Source organism: Phoenix dactylifera, chromosome 4, assembly GCF_009389715.1.
Source record: "Phoenix dactylifera cultivar Barhee BC4 chromosome 4, palm_55x_up_171113_PBpolish2nd_filt_p, whole genome shotgun sequence".
Taxonomy (NCBI): domain Eukaryota; kingdom Viridiplantae; phylum Streptophyta; class Magnoliopsida; order Arecales; family Arecaceae; genus Phoenix; species Phoenix dactylifera.
The window spans coordinates 6,947,299-6,954,826 of NC_052395.1; positions in this window are offsets into that span (position 1 = coordinate 6,947,299).

Below are 7,528 nucleotides of genomic sequence, written 5' to 3' on the forward strand. Positions count from 1 at the left end.
TTATTTAAACAAATCCATGGTTTGAGAGAGAGAGAATCCCATCTCCTTCCTCTTTCCAATAAACAACAACATAACCTTCCAACAACGAGCCAACAACAACAAAAAAATAGACCCTGTGATTCTCACCTGGGCAGAGCCCCCATTTCTTGCAACCCCACGCGCAGCAAGATGCCCATCTACGAGCATTACGGCAACAAAACAGCAAAGAAAACCTTGCCCGCGTTGCAGCAGTCGGAACTCGGAAGCGTGCAAGGTGTGAGCGAGCAGCGGCAAAAAGGAGCGCTTCTGTCAGGCATTAATACAAACACGTAAAGGGCTAAAGAGAAAAGAGTGGTTGCACGGGTGACCGCGGTGCTGGCTCACGTGGGCGACGCAGCAGCAGTCACTTGCTCCTGACCTCCGGCCGGCAGAGAGAGGGGGGCCAACGGCCACCGGGGCTTGCGCCTTTTACTGCTCTCCGCTCTCTCTCTGACACCAGGGTGGAGGAGAGAACGTGCGCTCGTGCTTTCGAGAGAGGGCTGTGGAAAGAAAGCGACCGGTCTTGGCTCTGGATGCGACCGATGCCTGCTAAATTGATAGCAGTACTGTTAACCTTATGATTCTACAAGCGTCATCGTGGTCGTGGAAGCATCATTAGGTTTAACAAAGTTCATGGCCAAAAACTGATTCTTTGTTTCTAAATCGCAAGTATATAGTTTTGTCAAAAAACTTTTGTAAGATCTCCTTCCTCGCCAATGGAATTATTGTTTGTAAGGAGACACTTTAGATTTGATAGGGGCAAGATATGGCTTTGTGGCTGTGTTTGTTAAAATGTTTGCCGTGGTAGCAATGTGGTTGTGACCAATTATTACCCTGGTCAAGAAACATTTGATTGCTGTATAGCCTATGTGGAGTTGTGATCTAGCTATTTTGCATAGCCTATGTGTGATCTCTTTGATGTGATGTTTCTTGGCATGTTAAGGTGAATTAGAGTGAGCATTTAGCTGAGAAGCATGATTAACTTCTACGAAACAGAGTTAATGCTTTAGTAATCACCAAAAAAAAAAAAAAAAAGACAAGAGACCCATCTATATACTTGAGAGGCAATGGGCAACATCTTTAGTAATCTCGACGCAAGTAAACATGAGAACATTGTTTGGCTTTGGTGGCATGAGTTATATTTTCGAATATTCAAACCAGACGTACCAAGGGAAAATTGCATTCTTTTCTCTGAAATAAAATTGTCTGAGCAACTTTTTGAGTGGTATTTGGTCGAACAGTTCCTCTAATCCGCCACTTAACCAACATCCAAACACAGCTTATGGCGCGAACAGAGGTTTATCATAAAATTTGTTGGAGGACTGAGATCAATCCATCTAATCGGGCGCTTCATCTTATACTCTAGAATGTGATTGGGTCCTAGAAGGACCATCCGATGTAGGGGTGTAAATGGGTTGGGTCGGATCGGATTATGGGTGATCTCGATTCAACCTGATTTCTTATTCAGGTCATAATGTTGGATCCAGACTCAATCCAATAGAAGATTAGATCGGATCAGGTCAAATCTATTGCTAAAATTTCTGATCCAACGAGTCATTTGGATCGGGTTGGGTCTATGTATAACTTGATCCCAACTCAAAAAAATTGGGCCTGGGTCAGGTCCATGTATAACTCGGTCCTAACCCCAAAAAAAAAAGGTCTGAGTTGAGTACGAGTAGGGTTCAAATGAATCTAAAAGAGTATAACTGTGTGTGTGAAGCAGAAAGCAATCTCAATGATTTTTCTTTTGGATATTGAAGGACAAAAAACTACAAACCATGCTTAGCCTTTTTCGAGGCCTAGTTGTTATTTTGTTGCTATAAATGCTCATTATTCTTTAATAAGCTTTCAAAACCAAGCAATAAAATTGCATGAATTATTCTATATTTTGAATTGGAGTTATAAACTCAAGATGCAAAATACTGCTCGTATATAGAATATAAACATTAATCATAAGACATAACTTAGAGAACAACATGGGTTCGGAATTTTTTGAAACCCAATAGTTTGCCGGATTTAGTTTGCGTCGAGTCGGATTGTAGGATTGGCAAAATTGCCCAAAATTCAAATATGTCTGGTCGGGTTTGAATTCAGTAAATCCGACCCGATCCAAAAAATGGAATGGATCCAATTTTAGAATTCGACCAGATCTCTAGGGTTTTCCAAAATAGGTTGTGATAGGGGGGAAAATGGATCGTCCAGCCCACAACTAAAAGGCCGCCCAGTTTCGGCCCAGTAAACATTGAAGACCATCAGTTGAATCTTCACTTCGGCCCAGAGTCAGCTCGACTTCAGGACTTCGTCAAAAGCTCCACCATTTCAGATATTTACCAACTCCTCCGACCAAGCTCGGGGTACCTCTAGACATTCGCCGACCCGCCCCAATCAAGCTCGAGGCGCCTACCCCAGCAGTATACCCCGACATTTGAGCTCAGGGTGCTCCACCGAGCACGTTTTGGAACTCAGGAAGCCAAGCTACTCCCAGCAACCGCCAAGTCGACCTTGTCAAATGCATGACGCAACTACTTAACGAGCTCGGCCTCACCAACGACCGCACCCATGTGCGGGCCTACGCCCACCAACGTAGTCATACTTTACAACACTACCGTGTTATGTCTCTATAACCGGACTACAGCAGTCAGACGACACCTTGACTACTCCGGCCATACCCTGCCGTGACTGTCAACGCCTTGCCATTCTCAAAAACGGGCAGTACTGCACGCCACCAGCAAGCCTAAGCAGCGCGCCATTCGACTCAGAGCCACGCCCCCTCATGATGAGGGCTGACAGTATCTCTGCCACTTTAGCCACTCCACCAAGATTATAAATAGCTCGGACAGATAACTTCTAAGGGACTTTTGGCTGGATCAAATTTACCCCTCTAACTTGATCGTCGGAGGGCCCTCACTGGAAACACCGGTGATGCTTTGTGCAGGTCCGCAGCCGTTGCGCAGGAGGTGGCTTTCGTCTTCTTCTTCCAACCACCGGCGGCTCCTTCGACTCCACCGGCGTGGTCACTCTCAGGCCAAATTTGAACCACAACAGATTGGATCGTGTTTAAGTGGGTTGGGTTGGGTCATGAGTCAACTCGACCTATTTGCGGCTTTAATTACTGAGGATGTAGGAACAAACACCAAACATAATATAGATTTGGGAGGAGAAATAATATGAAACAAAAATTTTGGAAAGACAATAGAATAGATCTATATTGAAATTTACTAGGGACAAAATAAGGAAGCTGCGACGCACGACTTCCCGTGCCTTCCCGCAAGACACGTCACGTCCACAATCTCACAAAAGACACCCCACCAAGCTTTTAATGCAGCGTAAAAAACTCTGCCTTTCCAAGATTGCCGTCCATTCCCCAAGGATCATAAGAACAAACACCAAGGACAAAATAGATTTTTGAGGCGAATGAAATTGGAGAGAATAAAATTGGACTGGAAAAAGACAATGCACACATGGACCCCAACAACGTACATAATTTGTGGTCAGCTACTTCACAGGTTGATTGATGATTAAAACTAAGCATTTGAATACCATGTAGATCGGAGACAGGGAGCTGCCTCGTATACTCCAAGATATTCTATTTTATAATTTTATTGGATATATTCATACTCGTCAGATATGAATCGCCCATCCTAGAATAAATTAAAAAAAACAAGCATTGGATCCTTATATGACATGAATTCCTTTTTTCTTTATTATTTTTTTTGCTGAAAGTGGAGGAATCATATATAACGTATACGGATACAATCCAGAAAATCAAAAAAAGTACATCATAGAGTGCACTGGGCAACTCCACCTCTCAAACCCAGAGATGGTCTTCCGAGTGGTTGGCAACAAAAGAGGTCACCCAATCTGCAGCACCATTAGTCTCTCTAAACACGTGTTTTGCCTGGAGCACTATCCCACCACAAACTATAGTGCGAATATCTCTCAACAGCGGGTGGTAATCACTGACCCTCCGGACCCCTGCAGGATCCATCCAATGACCATCGCAGAGTCACCCTCCAGAAGGACTTCTCTCTCCTGCAGAGCATGCCAAACATAACATAATCCCGCTCAGGCTGCTCTCAGTTCCGCCTCTAGTACCGAAATATCAAATAAGTGGCAACCTCCAGCAACAATCATCCTGGAGTTTGGGCTCCTGACAATAAAGTTCGTCCCACTCCTCCTACCTCCCTCTAGGATATATTTATCGAAATTGATTCTGAGAAAACTCGGAGATGAGGACATTTAGATAAAAAATACTAAATGAGATGCTCGATGAATAGATGAAAAATCCTAGATATTTCGAGCCGTTAAGTGCCTATCCGACTGGATCGTTTTATAGGACACGAATTTCTGTTCAAAGTTAAAATGCAAAACATGATCTTAGAAAGGTCGAGAGAAGTTGCACTCTTTGATCAAGCAGCGCTAGCAAAAACCAAGCAATAATGGGACTGATTCATATCTGACATGCCATCTAATCGGTAGGCAGCAGCAAAGTTTACTTTGCCCGGCCCTCGGTTTGATTGCCATTCAATCATTGTGTTTCATTTGTCTTTTAGTATTATGCCATTATACGTATATGCCTATCATGTGCAAAAATATTTTCATATTATATATATATATATATATATATATATATATATATATATATATATATATATATATTATTTTATATACATTTACACCTTGTTTTGTATATATGCCAGCAACTAAGGGCTCATTTAGTTTGAGTATTCCGGATTATATAATTTACTGATTTTTAAAAAATATTTATTTGAAAAAAATGATTGTGGGAAAAAATAAATTTTACCATATTTGGATGGTGAAAATTTACTTTAAAAAAAATACTATTTTCGGTTGAAGGTAATTTTACACAAAAATATTATCAAATTTAAAATAATTTTTTAAATAAATAATTTAAGTAATAATATTTTTTAGGCTATTTGTTAGGCATTTATGGACTACTTACAAAAATATTGTCAAAATTGGCTATTTCAAATATTGAAATATATTTACATGGGTTATACATATAATTACATAAATACTATTTAATTTAAATATTTTAAAATAATTAAATATTAGAAAATATATTTCTTCTTATAAATAAATTTTAGCATGTTTTTGGTATATAAATGAATATTTTAATTATTAATAAATCGAATATTAGATTTATTGACAATAAAAAATATTTGTTAGTTAATAATTAGTATTTATTAACAATATATTAAAATATTTATAACACATTAATATAATATTGATATAATTAATATTAATTATATCATATAGTTAATATAATATTAATATAATATAAATGTAGGTATTTTTGTTAAAAATAATATTTTCAGATAACCTCTATTTCGTAATCCATCAAGGAATTTTTTTTAGAAAAATAGATATGGATCCCATCATTCATTTTATTATCTCTTTTATTTATTTTTCATACTAAACATCCGAGTACACTTTATTTATAGTATTTTATTTTTTATAGAATAAATAAAAAATATATATGTATGAAATTTATTTTTTTGTACCAAATTATCTCTAATCAAATAATATAAACGATAAAGATGGCCATCAAAACGAAGAACCGAGAAAAACAAGTGGAAGACAGTCAGACCAAGGGTCAAAAAGTGATTTTCTCGTAGCAGTTCTTGTGGGCCCAAATGGTGCCATCTGCATGAAAACGTGTCAACACATCAGCTTTCCCATAATTTTGTCTCATTGAGCTCTCCTTAATCAAATTCTGGACTTAATGCTCTTTCACCGCAGCAAATGCCGGAGATAGATTAGACCCAAGCTCGTCAATGTAATCATCCATTTTCAACCTTAATATTCTTTATTGGCCATGGTAATTTGAAAGAAAACACTCTAAAAGCATGTGCATCTTGCACCATTCATTGTCCAAGTTGACCATTGGCTGGCCCAACAGTGAACTGTTGTAATGCCCATGCAAGTAAGCCAGGCCACAGTAGCAATACGGCTTTAAAGAATCTGTGATGAGGCTGAGAAACAGTAGTGGGGCCTTACCAGATACTGAAACCAGCATTTGTTCACTGTTTCATCTCACCTTCTCTCCTTTGTGACAGCTTTGTTGTCTCTTTTCCTTACGGTCTGGTCACAACTCATTTAATGGCAGTGCAAGAAGGTCAAAACAGGAGGATGTCGTCAAATGGACCGGGGGTGGGCTCTTCTTGCGCCAAAACCCTGTGACAGCATGGGAGAACCCTTCAGCTTTTCTTGGTCGACAGGATGGGAATGCAAGGATGATGTCTAGGGTCCGCTGTACGAGTCCAAGTAACAACTCTGTATAGACTCAAAATATAAAGCCTGATGTGCTATGACTGTATTTTGATCATCATGTGTACAATGAAAGCCTATAAAGATCCCTATGATTGGATGAAAGTAGTTGCATGGAGGCAACCTGGATCAGGTCAGGAATATGTTGTAGTGGTGTAGAAGAATTTGATGAGGCTTGATTTAATTCTAAGAGTTCGAGTGTTGTAGGAGGGGTTTCATTACATGATAGGATAAGATCTAGTGGTGGTTGTTATTTTATAATCTATGCATGTGAAGTGGGATTTAGTTTTGTTAGCAAACAAAGCGACTCTAATTCAGATTGATGCGATTCACGAAATATTTTGAAATCAGCAGTTTTGTCTGGTCTTGAGTTTCGAAGATTGTCTCTCCATTTTCTTAAAAGAAACATATAAATTGAATTATACGAAACATATTTTAACTGAAAGAAAGTTTGTGCTATAGAAGTGGTGGACGGAGTCTAAACGTGTATGTTAATGTCCTCAAGAAAACGTTTGCTTTAATTATTGTTTTATAAAAACTGTTCCTGATAAATAAAACTTGAGGCTTATCAAGGACTGGGTGTACATTATTTTCAGCTAGGTTGCAGGCTTGCTAGGACCTGACTTTGTTTGTGTTCAGGCTAAGATGGGCAGCTTTTTTCCATAACCGAACCTGCTAACCTGGTTGGTTGATCTCCAATTCCCAAATGAGATATCAGATTTTTTTAATTGAGAAGAAATGAAATTCAACAATTTAATGCTCTAATAATAAAAAAGATCTCCATAAATGCCTTAGTCATTTGTACGAACAGGAAATAGTTTCTAGCCAGTAAGAGAAAATATAAACAAAAGAATTGAACGAACAATATCTGACTCAGCAAATAATCATGATGAATAAGATATGATTTAGGATGGGGGGAAAAACAATATACACTTGCACAGGTACTAGTTGCTAATATGATAGAGATTTTTTGTACATTCAGGTACATAGTTCAAAAAGATCAGAAGCTCACTGTTCGCACAATTTCTGGTCACGATCTTGATGGCTGACGACATACTAGAATTGTCGCATCCGAGCTCGGATGTCTTGATAAAAGATTTTCTTGGTTTAAGCCTGTGCGAATAGGGGCACTGCCTTACGTTTTCAAGCCTCAAAAGTCTAATCAAAAATTAACAGCACGCATCAATTGAAAACTTCTAATCTAACAGAAGCCAAAATA